The 27495-nt window shown below is 37.2% G+C and overlaps 1 long non-coding RNA gene across 2 annotated transcripts; it reads right to left on the bottom strand.

The window, feature by feature from the left end:
- Positions 1–3939: 3939 nt before the first annotated feature.
- LOC103103901 (uncharacterized) lies at positions 3940–13789 on the bottom strand. Of its 2 annotated transcripts, none has more exons than XR_008913574.1 (2): positions 13526–13789; positions 3940–6379 (listed from the first exon to the last, which is right to left on the bottom strand). It is a non-coding gene; the product is annotated as an uncharacterized LOC103103901 (long non-coding RNA). The 2 variants fall into 2 exon arrangements; XR_470235.3 differs by having other exon boundaries at positions 3940–6393.
- Positions 13790–27495: the final 13706 nt, after the last annotated feature.

The following is a 27495-nucleotide window of genomic DNA, read 5'->3' on the forward strand; positions in this document are numbered from 1 at the left end:
GAAAATTAATATAGGTAGCAGTGTCATTTTTATCATTTTGGTGATGCCTCACTGTAATCAAAGAGTATGTCTCCTATTATTTGAGTCTTTTTTTATTTCTCTGAAGATAATTTGTAGTTGTCTTCATATGAGAATCAAACCTTTCTCAGTAGATCAATTCTCAAATCTTATATCTTTTGTAGATGTTTGGAATGGAATTCCTTTTCTATTATTTCCTCTTAAGTTTTGCTTTGTTTTATAGAAATGCTGTTAATCTTTTGTGGACTTATTTTATATTCTGAATACTTTACTTAGTCTTCTAAATCATGACAGTTGGTGTCATCCTTTGCCCAATAATGATTAGTCATTACTCCTCAGGCCATCCTAGCTTTGTTATACTATTTTACTTTCTATGTCTTCCCTACCACGCAAGGTAACAATTTCCCTTGGAGATATGTACAGCTCATCTTTTGGAGTACACACTGTACTTGAGGTACAACCTTTTCTCATAGAGGCAGTTAAGTAGACAAGTGGATAAATGCCAGTCCTAGAATCAGGATGATCCACATTCAAATCCAGCCTCAAATATTTACTCCCTGTGTGATCCTGGGATAGTCCCATCTCCCTTCTTTTTGCTTTCACTTTCCTTCATGTGGTTCCTCTGAATTAGTTTCTGGTGTCTCTAGTTAATGGGGATTGGGTATATTCACAGGCAGTCATTGCTAAGGGAATACTGGCCAGATACCAGTAGCACTGAGTTCCTAGTCCAAGTTTATGGAATTTTATGTAGTCTCTTTTTTATCTTGTGGATAATTTTATTATGCATTAGTTTATTCTATATCTGATACAAGATTTTTTAAAAAACATTTTGAGTTGTAGATGTTTGTAGACACTAACTACTATGACAACACAATGATCACAAGATCCTAAATTCTCTAAATGCACATTGTTTCCAAATTACTTTGAAAACCTTCAAAAGGTTTGAATAAGGCTCTGGAAGTCAAAATTTTCAATTTTCCCTATAAATGTTGTGCTTGTCTTTTATTTTCAAAGAGGACTAAAAGCATCATGGGGTGGTTTCCTGATGGGTTTAAGTGAGGCAGAATTTCACAGAGTTATTGACTTCACTCTCTCCTCCAGAATCATCAAAGTTCAGTGGCAAGACAAAAGTCAAGACAACTGGCATTGGCCTGGAATGCAGTGAATGACCTTAGCATCCTCAATGTTTGACCAAGCTCCAAGTGCCCCCACAGCACCTAGTTCAGCTGTCTTCATGGCCACTGGAATAAACTGTTCTCATTCACCCATTCCACCAAAAGAAGTCTTTTCCTGTTTGAAGTACACATTCCCCCATCTTTCTGAAGGACCATCATTTGAGGACTATCAGTTACCCTCACCCTATAAATAAATTAATAAAAGTTATACTTGATGGGCAACTATGGGGAATAATACATGGTATGTATGAAAGATATTTCTAACAAAAAGTAAATAACTCTTGAGGAAAACTTGTAGATATTCAGTTCTATCCTCTATAAACTAATCTTGAGAGGATTCCATTGTTAGCTGTTCATCTTCCCTATGATTTCTGTGATTCTGTCTTCTAAATGTTCCTAATAAAAGGTGTCCTTGAGTACTTAAACTGTGAACTGAAGGCCTAATAATCAATGTCAAATTGACCAGATGCAGGAACTAGCAACAAGAAGGAACAATTTGGCATTTTATGAAACATGAAACTTTGGACCTCAAACTAGAGAAGTGGACAAGATGATCTCTTCCTCACGAACAGTGCTTCTTTGGTTATGAATATTCTTTTGCACTCAAACAAAATGGAAATACATATAATTGCACTGGCCTTTATTTTTCTGTCAGTTGTATTTTTTCTTGATAGTCTATTATGTGTTTTGGCATACAGAAAATCCTTTGGAGGTCATCTGTAAGACCCCTTGTTCCAAAAAGCTTCTGTGGCCACATTCAACCATTCACTTTCACCTTTATTTTTTTTTTAATGTCAAATACTTATCTGTATCACCAAGATCACTCAGCAGACCACACCAACCCCCACAGGATTTCCTCTCCAAACTGGACTTGCCTTAACAAGATGGATCTGCTGCAGCATATTGTGAGAATTCACTGAAGAAACAAGTGCCATTTGTGAAGGGCATGATACTGGAGGAGAGTAGTAATCAACTCTCTAAGACTATCAGTTGTAGAAGAGGTGATATTCTGTATTAGTTTCTTGAGACTTTCTTGGAAGCTCTCTATTTCAATGAAACTATGGGGTCCATGTTTTAAAAAACACAGTAAAGCATTAGTGGTATTGGGGGGGGGGTGCAGCGGAATGTAGGACCTTTTAATATTTCAAATAAATTCATCCATGTTAATAACTGTCAATGGTCTGATAGAAATGGAATGTTTTGAACCTTTCTAATACTTCTAGTGAAAAATGATTCCTCAGTCTCACATGGGATATCTTTCATATTATGCCAGTTGATTCCTACTCTCCTAACTGATTTCATCATTGTGTTTTTGAAGCAACAGATGGAGAGAAAACAATCAAGTGAATTCTGATCTATGTGAATCCAACTAAATTATCTGAATAATGAAGCTGGAATTTATCCCCCTTGCACAAAATATGAGCAAATATACCATACTTGTAAAAAATAAAGACCAAGAAGAATCCATATCTATTCACTCTTCTTTACCACATTAAGACTAACTTTATCTATGTTAGGCTTGATAGTTTGCTCAGCACATTAAAACTCTAACAAACACACCATAATTTCACTTATGAGATACCAAACACTAACTTCTCATTGAACATGAGATTATACAAATCATAAATAAAACTAATAGAATGAAATATTACCAATGCAAATTTATATTATTTATACATGTATGAAATTATACATACATATAATCTGAAACCAGTTAAATTAATCAATCAAGTTAAATTAAATTCAGTTGTGATTAAAAGAAAATTGGGAAAAAATGAAAAATTTTCAGTTTATTTCTAAATAATTGATTTTAAAAAGAAATAAGCATCATTCTAAACAGAACATGATATATGAATACAATGGAATAGTATTATATCATGAGAAATGATTAAACTAAAGAATCATAGAAAATCAAGGACATATGAAATGATCCTGAGTGAAGCAAGCAGAATCAGATTAACAATAAATATAAATAATAAACAACATAGTGAAACTGAATGTTGTATAATTTAGTGACCAAACAGTTCTATATTAGAATGTATAAAATATACCTCCCTTTGTTCTTTGAATTAGTGAGGAACTACCAGTGTGGAAAAGTGTATATATTGTCAAACACAGCTTCTATGCTGGGTTTTTTTTGTGAACTGATTTTTCTTTTTTATTCTTTGTTACAAGGGTTGACTCATTGGTACAAGACAGAGAAATATATATTCAGAAAAAGTGTAATAAAATATAACAATAAATTTTTAAAGAAAATTTTTAAGTATACAAACACTACCATTTTTAAAAAGTGGAATTCCATCGCCAAAAATTAAAAATCAGCATCCAAAATGCCTGTACTGCATCTATGTGTATATATTCATGTGTGTCCGTGGATGTTTGTGTGTGTGCATCTTCTTAGCAAATGTATTTGTGTCACAGAATGGTGGTTGGCAGTACAGTCCTGGATGGAGAGGAATGACAGGAACTTAAGTAGGAAGCATTCATGGCATGCCGATATATTTTGTGTCCTGATGTTTGATTACCCAGCCACATGGAACACATTTCTCTGCATTTAGGGACCATCAGCATTCCTATGCATCCTGTGGGTGGGTCCTCTGTTGCTTGCCTGGGTCCTGAAATCGCAATCTCCTCTGATACATCTCTTTAGGAATCTTGTTAGCCAATTTCTTAAGGATTTACTTTATGCAGACACTTAGTTGTTTTGAATTCAGAAAAAAAATAACTACACACAAAAAAGAAACAATTCATGTCCCTTCAGTGATTACATTTTATTAGGTGAAACAACAGTTAAAGAACTTGAATTGAAATCTCATCTCCAAAATTTACTACTTGCCTCATCTTAAGTAAGTTAATTCCACTCTCTATGCTTCAGTTTCCTCATCCATAAAATAAGGGTGTTGCACTTGATGGCATTTGAGACCCTTGAGGCAGCTATAATGCACAATGCAAAGGATTGTTTGGTCTGGAGTGAGGAAGGCCTAAGTTCAAATCCAAATTTTGATATTTTGTAGCTGAATGACACTGGGAAAATTGTTTAACTTTTCTTTGTCTCAGTTTCCTCCATTGTAATATGGAGATAATAGCACCTATAACCCAATAAATGCTTGCTCCCTCCCTCCTCCCAGAGGGAGAAATTGAACCAATTAAGGTATGTCCTCCTTCTTGAGAGACCTTGAATCTTGGGCTTTCTTCACACCTAGTTTCTCAATGAGGTCTAGAATCTCATGTGTTTATCATAATCTAATGGAGTCTACTTCAGGAAACATTTGGGGAAAAATTGTCTCCCCAACCTCTCTTCAGTAAAAAAATGGAGGCCAAAAAAGTTATCATGTCCCTCCTGAGTGAACTTTCTTTTTCTGGTCATGGTGTTCCACAAAGATTAAACTTCCTATCTGTGCTTTTTTAAAAGAATGTTTAAAGAATTATTGACATCATAGTCTATTTTAAATTTCTCCTCTAGTTCTTTTTTGCCCATCTAATCATTTGTTTATATGCCATACCTTGGAAGCCTTTTTGAAGGTTATAATATAGGGGTAAACAAGGTATTTATGACAAGGGAAGAAAGGTGAAAAAGAGAATGAAGTCTTCCCCATCTGAGACAGAGACAGAGTGAGAAGGTGATATTGATAAGCTAAGGGAGATAAAGGAGCATGGTTTGTCCTTCCTCCCTCAGCACTCTCTGACACCACCACCCCACTATGGCTGTCTTCTACTCTTAACTGCTGGGTTCTTTGAAGGATCCCGTTGAAGTTTCCCTCTAGTAACAGTCTGAGTCAGTTCCTGGGTCTTAACTGACTTTATTTGAGGAAAACAGAAAAGGAACATGGCAGATTGAGGGTAAGGAAATGAGGTTCAGGAAGGAAGGAGGGAGAAGGGTTCCCTATCTAACTAATACCCTTCCCCCCCAAAGCCAGGCAGATCAGGGTTTGGTTCACCTGACCCCTTGGGGTCAGAGTAAAGAGACTCTTGTTCTTGGCTGGACAGAAAGTGTCCCCAAGTTCAAGTTCAAGGAGGTTGATGGAAATGTCTCTTAGTGGACAGCTTAAATTTCAAAGGCCTGTCCAATTGGCTTGTCTTCTTGTGAGGATCTGGAGTCAGGAATCACAGGGAAAGAGATCACTGGTTCAGAGAATTAGCTGGAGCCAACCTCTCTGGTGTGTTTCCAGACAGAAGTCAGTCTCCCAACTGCTGGATCAACTCACTCCTCCCTCTTTCTCCAAAGTTCCGTGTTCTTTTTCCTCATCTCCCACTGCTGTAGATCTTCTGCAGCTCTTCCAAGTTCATTGACCTTCCATGATTGCCAACCTTCTCTTACAAGGCAAAGAATCCCATCATTTTGTAAAAATGAATTTCTTTTAGTCAAATGGAGTTTTTTGACTTAGGATTAGATACTCACTCCAATACAAAACAAGGACTCAAGCTGATCTGATAATAAATCTGTGCCTCTAGTGGACAGGGGTAAGATATATTTCAAGTCATTGAACCAGAACAATTCTCTTTTCTTTTCTCTTCTCTTCTTAGACCACAATCCCAAACTAATCACCTCCTCCACATGTATCACCTCCTCCAAAGGAATCACCTCCTCCACATGTATCACCTCCTCCAAAGGAATCACCTCCTCCACACAAATCACCTCCTCCACATGTATCACCTTCTCCACACATATCATCTCCTCCCCATGTACCACCACCTCCCCAGGAATCACTTCCTCCACATGTATCACCTATTTCATGGGAATCATCTCCTCTATAAGCATCAACTTCTCCCAAATAATCATCATTTCTTCCAAATGTGTCATCTCCTTCCCAGTGACAACCAGCTCCTAATGAATTTCTTTTTCTATCAGTTTCATATCGACTATGAGGGCAAAATAAGCAATGTAATAAAGAATATAAAATTAATATGGCAATACAACTGATGGCAGTTATTATAATAATAAAAATTAATTCCATGTTCTTCAGCATGCAAGTCCTTTCACCATCAAAGCAATATTGATAAGGAAAGAGTAATCTTGTTCACTTCTTCAGTTAGGTGCCAAACTTTTTCTTCCTGTTTGCTGATGTTTCTCAAAGACCATATAGTCACTTGCATATGGACTTCTTTGTTCATAGCCAAAATGTTTAAATTTCTTATGAATTCACTCATTTCACATTATCTGGGACTCTTGCCTTTGACAGAAGTATCTGGAAAACAAAACCTTAGAAGTCAAAGGTAAATTAGATTTGGGATGGAAAAACTTCACCAAAAACATATAGATTTTCTGAGAATCTACCCTGATACATATTTTCAACAGGCATTTTTTTTTAAAAATCAATTCATTAAGCAAGCAACATTTACTATCCTCTTCTGTATTCAACATTTGGCTAAGTACTTGGGCCCACAACTAAAAGATTTAGAACGAAAACAAATTTAAAACCCTTAGGTAACAAAATTCAAATCCTTAAAATCATCTCCCTTAAACCACGGAAATCGACTCTCTCTACCTTTCAAGTTTTGTTGACCAGTAGAATCAAATGACTCCATATTGCTATTGGGTTTGAATTTCCATGGTATAAGGGAAAAATCTGACACCTCTCCCCCACCTACTATATAATGAGATCTGTGATAGGAATTAGGCTGACTGTGGGATTCCAGGGCAAAGACTGAAGCTATGATGATGTACCTCAGTACTACTATGTGAAACTCAGGACTCTGATGGCAGCTGGCAGGGAGGAACTAGGGAGAGTGGTGCAGCTAGTTGGGCACCCTCAGCCTCTGTGGGGCTGGTGAAAATTTGGCCTCAGGGCAGATCAGCTCAGCAGGTCAGTTCAATTGGTCTAAACCTGTATACCAGCAGAGAACACAGAAGACCTAGGATTCAGATTCAGCTCAAACACCCAGGTCCAGTAAACAGACAGGAGCAAATGTACAGTACACAGGCTGGGGGGGTGGGGGTGGGAGGGTGGGAATTAAAAAAAAAAACAGAAAAAAGAATAAAGTTATGATTCAAAGCTTATATTGAGATAAATAACAAAAAACAGAAACAACAGAGGACAGTGGGATCCAAGGAACATCAAGCAAAACTTTAAAAAATCTAGGGAATTGGACTTGGGCTCTGGAAGAGCTCAAAAAAGAATTCAAAAATAAAATAAGACAAAATAAAGAAAACTGGGAAAAGGAGAACAGCAGCTTAGAAAGCAAAATGGGTATCAGAGGCAATCTGGGTGGTTCAGGCCTAGAGATGGGAGGTCCTAGGTTCAAATCTGACCTCAGACACTGCCTACGTGTGTGACCCTTGGCAAGTCACTTAACCCCACTCTTCTGCCTTAGAACCAATACATACTGTTGATTCTAAGATGGAAGGTAAGGGTTTTTAAAAAAAGCAAAATAGGTCATCTGGAAACAGAGGCATATGAATTAAAACAAAAAAAAATAGTTTCTTGAAAGCCAAAATTGACCAACTGGAAAATGAGATAAAAAAGTTAAAGAATGAAAAGAAGAATAATAGATCAAAAGGAAAAGGAGGATAAAAATGTCATGGAAGAAATTCAATCTTTAAAAATTAGAATTGCACAATTTGAAGGTAATAATTTCACAAGAGATCAAGAAACTATATGTGTGTGTGTGTGTATGAGTAAAAAAATAGAAGAAAATTTGAAACAGCTCATCAAAAACAACAATAACAACAAATGACCTGGAAAGTCGATTCAGGACAGACAATTTCCTCTTTATCAGGTACTCAGAAACAAATTATACACAGTTTTGAGTCACTGCCTCTAACATTTCCTTCATCCTTAATGCTATCTACTTCACCCACAGACCAATCAAATTCTTCCCAAACCTTCCTGTGTCCCCTGGAATTTTTGTTCCATGATCAACAAATTCTTATCTTCTATTTGCTTTAACTGAGATTTGACTACCCAAAACAAGACTCCATTGTTGGACATCCTCTCCAGCATCTTCATTCATACTCCTGATAACACTGGTCCCAGAGAGTGAGTTGGATTGCTCTTTGTTCTTTATTTCCACTTCCAAACTTCTCCTTTAGCATCAACAATCTCATTCTCTTGAAGTTTACTTGAATAAAATTTTCTTCTCTATTCAAATCATAGTGACAGTTGTAAACCAGTATGGAGTTAAGCACATGCCTCATTTTATTCATCTCTTTCCCACTCCAATCTTTTTACTTTAAAATTTATGTTGATGTTCCCTCCAATTCCCTAACCTCCCAATTCATCGATCTCCTTAAATCTGATGAGGCCTATTCATTCACTCCAATCAGCCACAGAAAATGATGGCCAAACTCGGGATCTAACTATATATCTATAGGTATCTATTTTCTTAATCTAACATTCTGATATTCCTCTCTGACCATAACTTCTGACCATCTCTCCTAAACCTTTCTTTGTTCTCATACAGATCTTCAATTTCTCTTTCCTTCAGTGACTTTTACACCATTAATTCTGCCCTTGTTCCTCTTTCCTCTTCAATCCTACACTTTCAACAACTTTCACATCATTCACCTGTTTCTTTGGACTGCTAGTCCCTTACCAAAAACCCATCCCTGAATTATTCTCACCATTTACATTCTCTGCCCCTAATCATGTACTACATCAGAGAGCTGTAGGAAGTCACTGTAAATTCAGCTAGGCCAGTGATGATGAACCTATGGCATGGGTGCCAAAGATGGTACACAGAGCACTCTCTATGGGCATGAGAGCCCCACCTTCCCAGCAGTTCCTTACTAGAAAGGCAGAGGGAGCTGGGTGAAGCTGCTCTCCTCTACCTTTCCACCATGCCTGCAGAGATTTTTTTCACATCCCCTGCCCCTCTGCCCACCAGCCCAATGGGAGTACACAGGGGTTAAGGTGGGTGGCTCACAGGTGGCAAAGCTAGAGAGGAACAGATCACTCAGGCCACTCCCCTCTCCATCTTCACCTGCACTGAGAACATTTTTTCACTTTGTCTGCCTTTCCACGCAGCAAACCAATGGGAGTACTTACTCCCTCCTTTATGTGGGATAAGGGAATGGGGCTGGGTAACAAGGGGGGGTGTGGGGCATAGCACTTAGTGTCCAGGGGGGGGTGGAGACATGGCACTCAGTCTGGGGGATGAGGTGGCGGTGGGGCCTGGCACTCCATCTCTAAATGGTTCACCATCACTGAACTAGGCCCTCTTATTAAGGTAGTGCTTTTATTCTTCTCTAATTGATGCCCTATCAGAGACCTTAAGGAAACTATGCCAAACTTTCTCTTCTCTCTTTGGGTGTTCCATACCTCTTCCATCTTCTCTGTGAGCTAAGGACCTTATCTCTTAATTTAATGACAAAAGTGAGGCTCTTTGAGGCAAATTTCACCTTCCTCCCTTCTCATTTGGAAACTTTGCAATTAAATCTACCACTGGTTCAGCAAACTGGTTCAGTGCTAAGTTAGGAATCAGGAATATTTGAATACAAATCACCACAGATACTTAATAGTTGTGTAACCCTAGGTCTCTGTTTATCTATCTTTCTTCAACTGTATAATTGGAGAAGTAATACCTACCTCCCAGAATTGTTGGGAGGATCAAGTGGGATGATATTTCTAAAGTTATGAATGAAGTGGCATTTAATAAATGCTTATTCTCTTCCCTTCCTCTAAACAAGTCTATGATTTGCACCCTTAACTATCATGGGCCCTTACAGCTTGATTCCTTACTTCCTTCAATCACTACAACTCATTAATCTTAATACCCTCCTAATCTAAGTTGTTCCTTACTAATTACCTTCAACACTATTCAATCTAAAAAATAATAAATATAACTTTAGTTGACCCCACCATCACTCAAATTGTTACCCCATGTATCTCCTTCATTTTTTCTAGAAAGAGCTGTATCCACTATCCCTTTTCAACTTCAGTTTTGCTTCTAATTTCACTCACTTGAAGCTTCTCTCTCCAAAATGACCAGTGATTTTAAAACTACCAAATCATACACTATTTTCTTTGTCTTTACACTTTTTTGACTCTCTGTTGCTTTTGACACCATTAAAAACACTCTCCTTCTGGATACTCACATATCTCTCACTTTTGGGGATACCATACCTCTCCTGGTTTTTCTCCCTACTGGCTGACCAGTCCATTTCAGTCTTTTTTATTTGTTCATTTTCCTTTTTATTATCTCTAAGTGTTCCCCAAAAATTCTGTCTTGGAATCTTGTTTTTCTTCTTTTCCTTTTTACTCTCTCACTAATCTCATCTGCTTCCATGAATCTGAATCTTCATCTCCATGTAAAGTGGGACAGTCAGGACCATATTATCTTTCCTTTAAATTATTGCAATATCCTCCTAACTGGCCTCCTTGCCTCAGGTCTTTCTCCACTCCAATCTATCCTTAATCCAGATAGTAAAGTGATTTCCTCTAGCATAGATTGAACATATCATTTCCTTACTCAATCATCTCATTGGTTCCCAATTGCCTATAGGGTCAAATGGAACACTTTGCTTTAGTTTTTAAATCCATTTTCCACCTGACCCAACCTATCTTTCCAGACTTCTTACACAATACTTCCATTCCAATACACAATGATCCAATCAATTTTTTCTTTCTTCTTAAGACTGATAAGACTCATTTCCTTTCTCTATGCTTTGAATTGGCTGTAATGCATTTGCTTCTCACTTCTGCCTCCTAGAATCTCTCTCTCTCTCTCTCTCTCTCTCTCTCTCTCTCTCTCTCTCTCTCTCTCTCTCTTTCTCTCTCTCTCTCTCTCTCTTTCTCTCTCTCTCTCTTCCTTCAAGATGAAGTTCAAATACCACCTTCTACATGAAGCTTTTCTTGATCTTTCTTACTGTAGATACTCTTATTTCTGAATTAGTTTATATTGTAACTTGCATTTATCCTCTTTATGTTTTTATTCTTTAAACTTATATACATACTGGTTTTCTACCTTAAAATGAATCTTCTTTTGAGTAAGGATTACTTCATTCTTTTCCTTTAAATCCCTGGCATCTATCAAGGTGCCTGGACCATAGTAAGCACTTGATGTATGCTTGTTGGTTGCCTGATTGACTGGTGTAAATAATTTTCTTTATGTTTTAGAAATGTCAACTGAAGAATTAGGAAAATTTGGAAAAGCGATCACAAGTAAAAGAAAACAAAAAAAGAAATAAAAGAATTTGTGATTCCTATAAGAGTTGGAATCAGCTGCATTCATAGAAGTTCAGAGTATAGAGTGAGTAAAGGGATATGGAGAAGCTATAGTTCACCCTGATTCATCTACATTTTTGAGTACTGGCTCCAGTTCTAGGCACTATGTGCTAGGGGCTGAACTAAGCAATTTTTTGCCCATATTTGATCTTCACTAAAAACATGAAAAGTAGGTATTATTACCACTTCCATATTACAGAAGAGAAGGCTGAAGAAAATAGAAGTTAAATGTATTACCCAAAGTCATGCAGTTAGTAAATATCTGAGGCCATATTTGAACTCAAGTCTTTCTGCCTCCAGGTCCCATGCTCCCACTATGTCATCAATGATTAGAGTTGGATTGAATTCTGAGAATAATAACTAGGATGGCACAGAAACTCAAGACCATGCCAGACAGAGATTTGTCCTAGGAACTAGGGGTGTTTGGTGTGAGGTAGAGAGGAGATGGGAGAAATTGTGGCTGCCTTCAAATGTGTAAAAATATGCCATTGAAGAGGGAGTGGACTAATGTTACTCAGCTCCAGAATATGGAACTAGAATTGATAAATAATAAATAAAGGAAAATTGACTTCATCTCACGGGACTTGGAGTGTTCCTTATAACTTTAGAAGCCCTCCACGCCCAAATCACTCATATTACAAATAAAGAAACTAAGGCCCAGAGAGCAAATGTGATGTCCTAGATCATACAACTATTAGGTAGCTGAGCCTTAATTCAAAGCCAGATTCTCTGACTTTATAGCTAGGGCCCTTTACCTAAAACTGCTTTCCTTTTGAATAAATCAATGGATCTAAGTGATGAAATAGAGCTTGGAATCATTAGATATCTGCAACTTTATTTTAAAATTGTGCATTTTTCCCTACATAAACAAAATAAAAAACAAATAAAACATTTGTAATGACTGGTGCAAGTTCACCAGGACCATGTGGAAAACTTTGCTTAACGAGGGTGGAAATATTTTCATTTTTAGTTTTAAAAAACATAACAGCTTCATATATGGTTTTTCTGGAGCCACATTTAATTAAAACATGGGAGATAAACAGCCTGTAGGATGTTGGTTCTTGTAACCTATCCTCAATGCATTTTCTCCTCTAATTTCTCTTTCATTTTATATAGAGGGCACAAAGATTCAGAAAAAAACCTTTTTAGCTAATTGTAAAAGAAAACATTGCCTTTCCTAGGTTCTAGTTTCCTTCTTTGTAAGACTTGGGAAATCAACTATATATGATTTCTAAGGTCCCTTTTAATTCTCAAATTCAGAGTCTGAGTTCTTTGATCTCCCAAACAGGAACAGAATCATCCTGAGGGTAAGTCCTGGGAACATAATTGATCTCCACCAGCTAGGCTCTCTGGCTCAATTTGGTGAACCCCAAGTTGAGGAGGATCCTGCCCCATGTTTTTCTAGCCAGTTTTTTTGCTCATCATCCTGCTGGCAGCTTCTGGCACCTTCTGGCAGCAGCACCCCTTCAGAAGGGAAGGCTGGATCAGGAAGGAAAGTAGTGAGAGGCAGGGCATTGTCTTACCTACAATGGTGGACTGCAAAGGATGGCTTTGGAAAAGCAAAGTGTAGGAGGGACAAGGGTGTATATCCATATACTGTGTCTTTCTTTGAGGGCTACATAGCAGTTAAAAACTTCTGCCAATCTCAAAGAGGTACATCAGTTTGATTAGAAGCCCTAAGTTAGGTTTTGTCTTATCTTTTATCAGAAGGGTGCCTCCCATTTTGAATGGAGGCTTCACCTCCCCCCCCCCCTTTTTTTTTGCCTCCAGATCAGAGGATAAAAATATGTTAAAGAAAAAGCCCTGGCATTCTGGGAGTTCAGTGTTTCAGGGAAGATACACAAAAGCATTTATAAAGTGGTTCAAGATTTGCAAAGTGCTTTCTTTGCAAACATTATCTCGTTTTATCCTCACAACAGCCCTGGGAAGTAGGTGGGATCATTACCCCCATTTTTTGGATAAGGACTGAGGCAGTCAGAGCTTAAATGACATGAACAAGATCACACAGGTAATAAGTTTCTGAAGGCACATTTGCCTCCACGCTGGACACTAGTCCATGGTTCCTCCCAGCTGCCTCTATGAGAAGTTACTAGGTGGGGTCTTCCTTAAGCCTCCAATTCTTATGGATCCTCTCTAGTTGGGCTCCTCCCCAATCTGCCCTTTCCTTACCTCAGGCTACCGGGAAGCGCGTAGGGGGGACCTTTCCCCAAGTCCCCCTTTCATTGCCTTAGACGGTTTGGAAAAAGGTAGGACTGCTCCCCCATTCTGCCTCAGACTTGGGCTGCTCCCAATTTACTTCGCGACCTGCGCTCTTCCTGATCCACTCATACTCCTCCTACTTCTCCTAGCCCTGCCTTCAGCTGGGGCTTCCCCAGGCATTTCTGCTGATCTTTCTGGGAAAAGGAGGGAGGACTATGTTGATTCCAGGATAGGCAAGACAGCGGGATCAAATTACACAATAATGTCATATTACTCTCTGGGGGCCTCAGATGCCCGAGGAAATAACTGGGTTCCAGTCATAGAAAAGGGAAGGAAGAAGTCGTTTGTGGTGACTGTTTTTGGCTTTACTTCTTGTTATAATTCCTGTTAGTATTTTCACTCTTCTGGTCTTTTAAGCTTTCTTCCTTTTTAAATAATTATTTAGAGACTAATGGGCCTGATTTAACCTAACAATAATAATCATCAATAATAATAGCTAGCATATGTATATCATCTAAGGTGTGCAAAGTACATTAAATGTTATATGCTGACAAAACTGTGAATGGAAAGTTACCCATAAAAATACAAAATATTCAGATAAACGGAGAAACAACAAAATGACAGAAAATAGGAATGAATGAGCTACAAAAATATGAAAGAAAAAATTTGGATCTAGTCATTTTTATAGGTGAAACTTACCAAATGTTTAACGAGCAAATAGTATCTATGATATTTATATTATTCTCAAAAATTGAGAAAGAAAATGTTATTCCAAAACATTTTATGAGATCACTACAGTATTAATATTTTAGACAAAAAATAGAAAATAGAACTAAGGGCTAATACCACTAATGCATTTTAATGAAAAAATATTTAAATAAAATCATAATAAAAAGACTACAGCAATATGTTAAAAGATTATTCATTGTGATAAATTGGATTTATTCCAAGAAAGCAAGAACAGACAGAAGGAAAATAACATCATCATATTAAAAGCCCAAAACCCTCCAAAATATATAGATGTGAAGCTATAAAAATGTTTTCTAAAACATCCTCATGTTCCCTAGGTTAAGAAACCCTGTTCCATTCTCTTCTGTTTCCACCCCCTCCATTATGCAGCTGCCAAATGTTAAATGTTAAACACTGATGTAACAAAGTCACATCCCACACTCAGAATTCTTCAGTGGTCCTCTATAACTCTAGGAAGGAAACACAAAATCCTCAACATAGCCTTTTAAATTCTCTCCCATCTGCCTTCCATTTATCTTTCCAGTCCTTTCATTTTATTCTCAGTGACATAGTCTCCATTCCTGTCAAACTGGCCTGTTAGCTGTTTCATGCATAAAAAAAAAAAAAATTGCATAGGGTTCTTTCCACCAACTTTGGAACACTTCCTCCTAATTCTTCCATCACAGAAGCCTAACTTCTTTGAATGGACAGAGATGTGCCAGGCCTCCACAACAGATTTCTCTCCCCCTCTTGAGACCACTTTGTGCTATTTTGCATATCTTTGTATTTATATACAAAGAGATGTACAGGCTGTGCAGGGGGGACTAGCATGTCAGGTATGAGAGCTTGCTGAGCCCTTTTTAGGATTGCTCTTTCACTTTTGGAGAAAATCTTTCCCCAAACTCTAATCTGTAGGAAGCTGTAGTGTGTGTGTGTGTGTGTGTGTGTGTGTGTGTGTGTGTGTGTGTGTGTGTGTGTGTGTATTGATATACCCTGGGATCAAAACCCCTTTTTCCTTTCCCCAATCCCTGCCAAGTCCAATAGCTGCCTCCCCCCCAGCACCTGTCCAAACCATGAGACAAAGCCCCAGCAAAACCTGGCAGATCAGGACTTTGCTGTCAGGCCTAGACAAATGATCTGCATCACTGACCACCAGGTCTGAGAACTTCCCACTCCTAAAGACCAAGGTTCCCAGCCTCCTTAGGGCCATCCAATCAACAAATATCCCACTTGACCAATAAGAGGCAACACAGGTTATCTCATCCCAGACCACCACATATAAAAGATTGCACCCTTATCCACCCAGGTGGATACCCCTATCCAACTTCCAGTTTGGAACTCCGGGATCACTCTCCCTTCCTCTTCCCCACCTCCTTTCCCAGAGTAAAGCCTTGCCTCTGTCTCATTAGTTTCACATCAGATCACCTGTCAGCCAGGTCTGACAAATATGTAGATATCTCTATTTATCTATCTATCTATCTATCTATCTATCTATCTATCTATCTATCTATTAAAAAAAGCTCTCTGTGATGGCAAATAATTGGAAATTGCAGGGATGTCCATTAACTGGGGAATGATTAAACAAGTTGTAGTATATAGTTGTAATGGAATACTACTGTAATGTAAGAAGTGATGAACAAGACCCTTTCAGAAAAACCTTGATTTAAATGTGTTTCATGTAGACAGTACATTATAGGGTTCTGGTTTTCAATCCATATTGCTTTGTTCTTTTATTTTATGGATGAGTTCATCCGCTTCACATTCACAGTTATTATTACTGTGTATTTCCCTATATCTTATTGTTCCCCCATTTACTTCTCTCACTATCCTTTCAGATTTCTTTGGCTTTACTGATTGCCAAGCTCTGTCAGTTGGATATAGTAAAAAATGTCTGCCCAATATATTTAGAATTACCTTTTATTTAATTGTTTGTGCTACAGAGGTTGTCCCTAAATTTCTTTGCAGTTTCAGTCTTTAATAGCTTTAATCTGTATGTGTACTACATCAAAGACACATAGGTACTTACTAATACATAATGTACATTATAATCACATCTTAAAATATAAATTTAAATAGATGAGATATAGATGGAAGGGAAAATATATTAAAATTATTTATGGCAAAACATTTTTCTCACAAAATTATTAACACTATTGTGAGTAATGTGATTAAATGTGCTTCATTATTTTAAAAACCATTATTTAACATTTTGTGATACAGAGATTCAAATAAGTATGACAACACAAAATTGTATATATGTACAAAATAAGGGGGAAAAGGGAGTCTACAAAGTGCTCTAATATAATTTGAACAGGAACAGATCTCATTCAGTTGGGAGCATTAGAAAGTCTTCATAAAAGAAATGGCACTTCAACTGATTTTTGAAGAAAGGGAAGGATCTCAAAACCCCTCTCTGATCAGTTTTAATAGTTGACATTGCTTATTGTTTATACTTACCAGAATTTACTCAGAATTTTTTTCTTTATGGATTTAGCATGATTGTCATCTTTCATAACAAGTTATATATCTCAGATAACAATGACAAAAATATCTTCAAAGTCCTTAAAAAATCATGTTTAGATAGCTTATGATTCTTATACTCGCTTCACATTTAGTTTGTCAAATATGTCTAGAGTATCATTTGTTTATCATGAAATTATATAGTCCAGTTTGACAAAGATGTGGCCTGACTGACATTTTGGAGGGGACTGCTCTGTTCCCCCTCTTTACCACACCTAGGGACAATGTTCACATGCCTCTACCTTCCCCACCATTTAGCTGAATTCAATCACTTCCTCCCTCTATTGTCTAAAATAATGTGGGGGGCTCACAGGCAACTTGAAGGTGAAGTTTGGGTACACAATCTCTAAAAGATTCTCCAATGCTAAAAGAGGTCCTTTGACCTGTCTGAGAAGAAAAATTTTGGAAAATATATTTACCCCAAATCTCCTCAGTAAAAAGTGAGGCAAAAAACTCCCTGTATTCTCCATGATTGAACTTTTGTTATTGTTGTTGTTTTTCTTGTTATACAAAGGTAAATCTTTATACCTGTGCTTTCCTTAAAGAATATATTAATTATTGACATATTGGTCCTGTCGAAGTCTTCCTTTAGTTCTTTTTGGCCCACCTAATTATTTGTCAACATTGGGAGCTTCTCTTTTCTTTTTACTAAAGCAAAGAATTTCATAATTTTAAAAAAGGATTATCTTCTGCTCAAATAGATTCTTTTGACTTCAATATTGGATACTTTTTCCCTGAGGAAACAGAGACATAAGCTGATCTTATAATAGATGTCTGCCACTGGTGGATAGGGGCTAAGATATAGTTCAAATAAGTCAACCAAAATGATTATCTCCTCCTCCTGGATCACTTCTCCCCATTAATCATCTCCACCACCATCACATCTTTTTTTTCAGTAATTCAACCAAGTGACATTTTCTATTTGATTCTATATCTAACAGTGTGCTAAGAGCTTGGTCTAATAATGAAAAGGAAATTCAATCTCTGTCCTTCAAAATAAAACATGCTTAGTGTGAGTATAAAATAATATAAATTATCTTAGGGGAAGACAGTACGAGTTGAGGGTCTGCTGGGAAAGATATGGAGGTTAAGAGAAGAGACAGAAACTCAAAAAATCTTAAATTAGAAAGTGGCATTTGAGCTAAGACTTAAAGGTATTCTAAGACAAGGAGGTAAGGAGGAAATTCCAGGCATGGGACAATATGGGACAAAACTAGTGCAAATGCACAGAAATGTCAAGTGTGAAGAGCAAGAAGGCCAATATTATAAGACTTCAGAGTACATAAAGGACATTAATGTGTAATAGGCCTGGAAATGTATAATTGGGCTAATTGTGAAGAGCTTTAAATACTGAGAGATGAGATGGCATCAAGAAGGAAGTGAGAACATGGCTAATACAGAAAAAAATTTTGCATTACTTCATATTATAATAGGTTTTGTATTTCTTGCCTTCTCAATGCGTGTAGAACAGGGTAAAGAAGGAAAAGTTTGTGGATATAAAAATAAAACAAGTTTGAATGGAAAAAATAATATAGGGGGTTGTATTTGAATCTAGAGGTATTAAGGAGTGCAAAATTTAAATGAGTAGGGCCATTACATGGAGTTTCCTGAACCTCAGGAATGTTAGTGTTATCCAGGATGAATTAGAGGGAAGGAGGAGTCGGCGAGATCAATAAGAAGATAGCCTTGGTAGAATACAGACAAGAAGTAACAAAGGACTTAACTAGAGTGGTTTCACTGTGAATAGATTGTAGAGGTAGCAACCACATGGTTTGTCAGCATATCAGATATGTGGGATGACATATAAAGGAAATAAGGTTGTTACTTTCAAAAGTATTTTCAAATTTTCAAATTTCAAATTTCAAAAATAAGGGACAACAAGAATGGTTATGCACTTTGAAAGAAATAGGTAAGTTTGGAAGAGATGTAGTTTGGTTAAGAAAGTCATTCAGTTCTGTTTGGGGCATACTGAATTTGTGATGCTTATGGGACATCTAGTTCAAAGTTTCCAATAGACAGTTAATAATCTAGCACCAGATGTGTGCAAAGATTCTATTGTTGTTTAGTCATGTTTGAATCTTCCTTACCCCTTTGGTATTTTCCTGGTAAAGATACTGGAGTCGTTTGCCATTTCCTTCTAAAATTAATTTTACAAAGAAAACTGAGGTAAATAAGGTTAAGATACTTATCCAGGGTCACACTTCTAATAAGTGTCTGGAATCAGATGTAAAAAGATATTGGAGCAGAATATATAGATGTGGGAGAAATTAAATCCATGGAACTGCTGAGAATACCAGGGCAGAAAGGTACAATAGAAAGATAAAAGGTCTCAAGATGGACTTTTAGAGTCCACCTACAGGTAGGATATAAGTTATGAATGGTGACCCAGTAAAAGAAATTGAGGAGTGCCTTAAGGTAAGAGGACAACCAATGTGGTTCAGTGACAGGAAAGTCCAAGGAGAATATAATATTTGGGGAAAACTTGGTCAACAGTTTCATAGCATAGAGATGTCAAGAAAAATTAGGATTGAGAAGAAGTCATTAGATTTTTGCAACAAAGAAGTCATTGATAACAGTGAAGAGAATGACTTCAGTTGAATAATGAGGACAGAAAACAGACTTAAGAGGATTTAAAACATTTGAAGTAAAATGAGAGGACAAGAAGTGAAGGCACCATGTATATGCGTCTTTCTCAAGAAAATCAGCTATAAATAATAGCAGATATATTAGGCAGTGGCTATTGGGGATTGTCAGATGAAGTGAAGGATGAAAGCTATATGGGCATGTCTGTAGATAACAGAGGGGATAATAGTCACGAAAAGATTTTAGATTAGTGAGAGAGTAGAGGAAATAGTGGGTGCAGCCTGCTGCAGATGATGGCAGGCCATGTGGTCAATGATACATGTTGAGGAGTTTGTCATGGCAAAGAAAATAACTACCTCATCATATGGAGGGAGGAGACAGTGGGGGAAGATATGTGAGTTATGGGAGAAGAATAGGGGAGAAAAGGAATCTTACAATGAATGGTTTCAGTTTTTCTACAAGGTAAGAGAGGAGGTCCTCAGCTAAGCCAGGAAGATGCTGGGGAGAGGTAGTGGTGGTGGTAGGGAATGGTACAAGATGCTTGAAGAAGGATGAGAAATCAGAGTAAAACCTTTTATTTCCCAGACCCTGATGTTTTAATGTCAATTATTCCTATCCATTCCCTACCCCACCCCCCATAGTGATGAACCTCATGTAACCCTGAAAGTTGGAAATACATATTATGATTCCTGCTTAGACCCTGGAGCAGTCAGATCAGTACTAATGAGTAAACCTGATTCTGAATGTGATTCTATTGGCTCACTAAATGTAGTGGGGGTACCAGGCCCACCCCCAAAGGTCCCAAAGCTTTCCTCTCAAATGGGTATGCTTTTTGAACATCCCCCTATTCAGGCTAAGCCTTTGTTTCCTGCAAATACATCATTGCTAGGGAGAAACACTTCTATTGCCTCATATATACAGGATTTGCAAACCAAATTGCAAGAACTCCCTGAATCTTGAGCTGCTGTACAAGCAGGTCCTATAGACTTCTCACTCCATGACCTACACCCAGGAGAACTTACTCATGTTGTCTTATTTCAATTATATAATTAGGTTTTTATACTTCTATTTCCTTTTTACTCCTTCTACTTCAAGTGATTATTAATAAACTTTATAAAATATAATGCTTGGAGTTTGGGACATTAATTTAAATCTTACAGTCTCCTTGTATCAAGACCCTTCAGAATCTAGTCTCTCCTTCACTGAGTTATTAAAGTGATTTCCTTTGGCATTGATCTGACATGTCACTTTCCTACTCAGTCAGCTCTAGTTGTTCCCTGTTACCTATAGAATAAAATATGAATTCCTCTCATTAGTTTTAAAAAAAAAAACCTTTCCACCTGACCCAACCTATCTTTCAGGCTTCTTGTATGTTACTTCAACTCCTACATTCTATGATGCACTCAATTTTCTTTCTTTTTATTATTCATACAAGACTCTTCATTTATTATTTCTATGTTTTGAATAGGTCATCTCCAATGCCTATAATACATTCCTCCTCATTTCCACATTCTAAAATCCTTCACTTCATTCCTGATAACATTCAAATACCACCTTCTACATGAAGATTTTCCCAAGCTCCTTGGCTGCTAGGACTCTTGCTTCCTACTTTAAATTATACTTTGTACTTATTCTCTTTAAATATTTATTACATATTGTAATATATAGTTACTTTCTTCTTTCTCAGAATGAAACATCTTTTGAGTAAGAATTATTATTCCCTTTTCCTTTGTATTCCTAGCACATAGAAAAGTGCCTGGAACATAATAGACACTTGATCTGCATTTGTCAGTTGCTTGATTGACTGTTATAAATAATTGTCTTTACATTTTAAAAAATACAGGAATCTAAAAAACAAGGAATATTTGGAAAATAGATCATAATTACAAGTAAAAACAAAAAATAAACCAAAGAAATAATAATTACTACAAAATTTGGGATCAGTTGTATGATATGGCAGCTAAAAATACTCATCATGACTTTAGGCTGCATTCATAGAAGTTGAGAGTACAGATTGAGCAAAGAGATAAGGAAAAACTATAGTTTGCCCTGATCTGACCATATTGTGAATACTGTCTCCAGTTCTGGGGACTAAAATGTAGAAAGGAAAAACCAGGGTAAAGAAGAGAATAAGCACTTACATAGGAATAACTATGCACTATTCTCTGAACTAAACCTTTTTTTTAACCAATATTATCATATTTGATCCTAACAACTTTGAGGAATAAGTACTATTATTACCCCTATTTTATAGAAGAGAAAACTCGAGAAAATAAAAATTAAAACTACTGTCCACAACCATGCAATTAGTTAGCCATCTGAAGCCATATTTGAACATGGGTTGTACTGATTCCAGGACCCTGAATTCCCACTATGCCCTGTATGATTGGAGTTGATTTGGGTTCTAAGAGTAGTAACCAGAATGATATAGAAAATCTTCCATATAGACATTTATTCTGGGGTATTTAGTATGAAGTAGAGAAGAGATTAAGGTAATTGACACTGTCTTCAAATGTGTAAAGAGGTGCCCTGGAAGAAGGAGTGGACTTAATTTACTCAGCTCTAAAATATGGAACCAAAAAAGATAAGTATTAACTAAAGGAAGCCTGATTTCAGCTCAATATGAGGAAAACTGGACTTATAATTGCAAAGAACCTCAGAGCTCATTCATCCTCAATTCACTCATAATACAGATGAAGAAACTGAATCTCAGTGAGCAGAAATGATTTGCCCAATATATGAAATCAAAGATTCTCTGACTTCATAATCAAGTAACTTTGCATTATACTTGTTTTGAATACTCAATGATTAATGTTTTTGCTATCTACTTTTATACATTATTTTCTTATTGAACTAGTTAACAAGTATTTTTATATGTTTGTAAGCCAATATGCTTTCACAGCATAACTTGTGTATATGTAAAGATGAGTATTTAATTCTCAAAGTTCACTTCTAATTGACACACAAAAAAGCAAATGTGGAAGCTGCAGAAACTGTGGTAAAACTTCTCTTTAATTTTCTGGGCTTTTGCAAGGCCCACTTTTGGCCAGTCACATCCCTGCCCAAGATACTGTCCCAGGTACAACTCCCAGGATGTGGATCTCAAAATCACTTTCAGTAGCCCTTACTGGAGACTGACCATTTACATGAAGTATTAAACTGTAAGACTCTTAACTGACTCATTGTTTAACTGTGGATGGCTTCTTCTTCTTCTTAAAGTTTTGTGGATTGTGTTTAAACAATTCAAGAATATGTTCTCTGACTTTAAAGATACTAAGTGGTGGTATTGAACAATCGCCACTGCACCGAATGTGTACAACAGCCCCAGGAAGTTGATAAATTAAAGTGTATACCCTTGTAGAGTTTCGGGTGTTAGAATTAAAGAGAATCTGTTATGACAAGGAAAAAATGAATAAATATGAATATGAATAAATATTCATAATATAAAATAAATAAATAAATAAAAAATTTTTAAAAATCTATGAATAACTAGAGCTAGGAATTATGGGTTGTGAAAAAATTTACTTAAAATTCTAAATTTGTTTTCCACAAAAATAAAACAAAACAAAAAACCGTTACTAGTTAAATGGTTCATGTTTGGTTATCTACACAAGCATATCAAAAACTGAAGTTAAGCAGGAGAAAAGTCTTCATTTTTAGTTTTAAAAAATGTTGCAATGTCTCATATATGCTTTTACTGGAACCACACTTGATTCTGAACATGGAGGATAAACTGCCTCTGAAATGTTGGTTCTTCTAAAGCATTCTCAACCATGTTCTCCTCTAACTTGATTTTTGTTTTATATAGATGGCAAATATTCTCACACAGATAAAATAAAATGTTTTTAGCTAACTGAAAAAGAAAAAAAGAAACCATATTCCCCAACTCATGTCCTAGTTTCCTTCTATAAGCCTCAGGAATCACATTACATGATCTCTAAGGTCCCTTTCAACTCTCAAATTCTGAATCTAAAAGTCCTTGGAGTTCACAAATGGGATCAGAATCACCCTTAAGCAAAGGCATTCTTTACCCTCCATCAGTGATTCCTTCTGGGTTCTTGGTTCCACTTTGGTGGACCCCAAGCTGAGGATGCTCCTGTACAATGCTTTTCTAACCTATATTTTTGTTCATCAGTGTCCTGGCAGCTATTGGCAGCAGCACACACAAGGAGAGGATTGGATCATAATGAAAAGTAATGGGGGGCAGAGTAGTTTCTTATCTGCATCCAACATTGGCTTGTCGGAGTCTGGTGGACAGCAAAAGATGCCTTGGGAAGAAACAAGATGTATGAGGATCTAGGGTGCACCTACGCCTGCATTTATCTCTTGGTCTACTGCGGGGAAGTTTTCAAATATCTGCCAGTTATGAGAGGCACTTTGGACATTTTTATTACAGGCCCTGAGTAAGCCTTTGCCCACCCGTTTATCTTTTTCATTTTTGTTTCTTTTTTAAAAGTAGCCCATATTTCTATGACTTCCAGGAAGGATCAGAGAAAAGTAAATGCCATTTCTGTCCACTTTGTAAAGCAGTAACTAAACTCACAATGGACACTTGTTCACCTGCAGTGGAGCTGCATAGGTATGATTGATCTTTACATTGGGACTCAGGTCTGTAATAGGGATATGCCTTCTAGCCTCACGCTGCTACTTTCAGCCAAGCCAGACATGTGGGCCAAAAGAAGTGATGCTTGACAGGCAGAGATTCATGTACAGACTGGGCTGATGCTCCCTTGGACCATTTCCTTGGGGGGGGAAGAGGTGAAAGGGCACTTGGGTTGGGGTCTGTTTGCTGTGGCCCCCAGTGACTGTTGCACCCCTCTTCCCTACCACACATACTCATCCTCAGACATCCTTTTCAGGGGTGCCAGGGTCTTGAGGCATTCTGTCATCCTTGGTGTTGGCTGGGGTGAAAGGGAAAGGCCCAGTGCACATCAGCAGCTCATAGAAAGCAACCTTTGTCTGAACCATTTACCAACAGGATGCCTCCCATTTTTAATTCATAGTTCCACCCCTGTTTGGTTTTTTTGTTTGTTTGTTTTAGATCACTAGAATCCATGATGTGATTCAATAAAGAACAATGTAGAGAGCTGGCTTTGCAGCATGGAAGGGCAGGTTTAAGTTTTGCCTCTTAACTCAATCTGACATTTTATCCTCTAGCAAGCCATTTAACATCTCAGGGTTCTAGGAAACACTTTAAGCATCTAAATTTCAGACAAGGTATTGAAATAAATAAGGTAGAGGCAATTTCCTCATTTGAGAGTTCCCCACACCAATGAAATTATAGATCTTGTCCCAATCCTAAGGAAAACAACTGTAACCCATGGAATTCTATACTATTCAGATTTCCATAAAATTGGATGCTTCTCCTGATGCTACCTGCTAATTTATCTCCTCCCAGAAGGAGTTTGCTGTCTATTAACATTTATCAACTTGAAGGAAGCAGAGCCTCTTGAAGTTACTTTGATGGAGTAGAGGTTCAGGGCACACGAGTTCCCCAAAATAGGAACCATTATATGATGGAAAGAAGAGACAGTTTTCATTTTCTAGCATTTAAAAACATGTGATCTCTCTCTCATTGCCAGGCAGCCTTTCATAGCCCTACTTCAATACTACTTCTTTTAACATTTTGTAAAATGGACAGAGAAAAGAATGGGGGAGGGGTATGGTATCAAAATCATATTTTGCTCAGGCTTGAGTTACCACTATTCATTTTCTTACTTCCTTCTTCTCTACGAATGTATAAAATGTAACAACTGAAAAATATCTTTAAGAGACAAGAGGGGGGGCCCCTCTCCACACTGTATTAGAAAGTATATGAGCCATAAGTAGTGTATTACTATCTAATGGAAGACAGCCCTGAAGTCCATATCATTCATCCACCAAAGCATCCATCCATTTCACAAACATTTGTTATTCATTCATGATTTCTAAGGCAATGTGCTTGTCATTGAGGGGATAAGAAAATATTTAAGACAATGACCCAGTATTCTAGGGGTTTAGAGTTAGGCAGGGAAGATAAATTAAAATAGTTAGCATTTATATGGCTTTAAGAATTATAAAGTGTTTTGCAAAATTTATTTTATTTTATCCTCACAACATACATGGGGAATAGGTGCTATTATTATGCCCATTATACAAGTAAAGTAACTAAAGTGGTCATTGTGTTTTGCACAGGATTGCCCAGTTAGTAAAGGTGTCAGGGTTTATTTGAACTGATTCGAGCCTGGATGCTTTGTCCACTGTTTCTCATAGGTTCCTCTATGAGATGTTACTTGACCTATATCTCCCCTAACTCTCCAATTCTTCCTGCTGTTCTCTCACTACCCCCCACCAATTGTAGCGGGGATTTTGATGGGACTGAACAAGGCATTTTTACTGTTTTTTCTCAGAGGTACAATGTTAATATGAGGATAAACCAGCTAGCAAGATCATATTATATATCATCTTCCCTTTTAAGGGCCTCGGGTAAGTAAAGGATGACAGACAAAACTTTTGTTCCCTTTTTATGGTTCTATGTTTTATTATTGTTCCAGTTCTTGATTTTATCCTTCAGCTTTCTCACTTTTCTTCCTTTTTGAATAAATATTTTGAGACTAATGGAATAATGCCCCTTATCCACCTAACAATAATAATTAAAAATAATAACTCATATGTGGAGAGTGTGATATTGAAATCCCATTAAAAGACTGATGTATATTAATTTAAGGTCACCAAGGAATTCACTTATGTAATTCCTAAATGAGCTGCCAAATTTTTATGGTGTTTTAATTACAAACAGGAGGAAGAAAGTATTAGAGGGAGAGAGAGAGAGAAAGAGAGAGAGAGAAAGAGAGAGAGTGAGAGAGAGAGAGAGAGAGAGAGAGAGAGAGAGAGAGAGAGAGAGAGAGAGAGAGGAGGAGAGAGAGAGAGAGAGAAGGAAAAAGGGAGAGAAGGAAAGGATTTTAACTCAGAACCACTCTGGCTAAGGCCTTGTATAGCCAAGGCAGGGAAAGGGATCAGTCCTTATCATTCACATGACCAATCTAAAGGAAAGAAGTCTGCCAGGCTCTTCCAACCTCAAGCACCAGCCTCCAACTCCACTCTAGCCCTTCTCCCAGGAAGTCCCGAGAACTCCAGATACTGTTCTCTACCTCACTTTCTGCATCTCACATGTGCCAATGGTGGCTCAAGCTTGACCTAGGACTGCCCAGAAGTCTGTCCTGGTTTTTTTTGTACATGTCTGTTGAAGGCCATATTCTCAAATAATTAAATCTTGAGTTTGCTACAGTCCTTCCTAATCTTGTTACACTGAGTAGGGTGGAGAATGTACTTTCTAAGACCTGATTCTGTTATTTCAGGTATCTCTATTGTTATTGATCAGGAAATAGCCAAATCCAATCTTCTAAAGAATGGTCTGAATAGGGTGGAGTAGTTTTGAAATTTACAACTCCCCCTTCCCCTGAGGCCCAAGGAAGACTAGTCTCTCCAATGGGTCTCATAAACGTACCAGCTATGAAATTATAATAGTTAGAGATAAGGGAAAACAGGAGAGATAGAGAGAGAGAGACAACAAAAACAATGTTTTGCTGGGTGCATTGACAAAAACCAATTAGGGGGCAGTCCCCTTTGGCAGAAGAGTGTACATTCAAAATAAATTCAATAAACCTTCAGTTCAATCAACCACACCCCAAGGTTCATTCTTGATCTTAATGTAATGTAGGTTTTCTGGCATCTTTCTGCAACAGTTCATTCTCTGGATTTAGGAGTTAGCAAGCTTCTTCCTTGAAGATTTTTCTCAAACAAAAAACTCGTTTCAAAATCTTGGATTTTTATTAAAATACAATCCCCCCCCCCCCCGAAGTGGGTGTTAAAAAAAAACATCCAGTTCAACTCAGGATGCATTGTTGAGTTATGGGGGTGTATGAGTCAGTTATTAAGAGAATTCAAAAACTATAAAAACTAAAACAAACAAACAAAAAAACAAAAAATATATAAAAGGAAAAATATGGAAGAAAGTTAAAATATAAAAGGAAAAAATATGGAAGAAAGTTAAACTTTTGGGAGAAAGGGAAGAAAAAAAATCAAAATCAGAATCAAAATACCAAAATCTATGTATATAAAATGTTGAT

Source organism: Monodelphis domestica, chromosome 7, assembly GCF_027887165.1.
Source record: "Monodelphis domestica isolate mMonDom1 chromosome 7, mMonDom1.pri, whole genome shotgun sequence".
NCBI lineage: Eukaryota > Metazoa > Chordata > Mammalia > Didelphimorphia > Didelphidae > Monodelphis > Monodelphis domestica.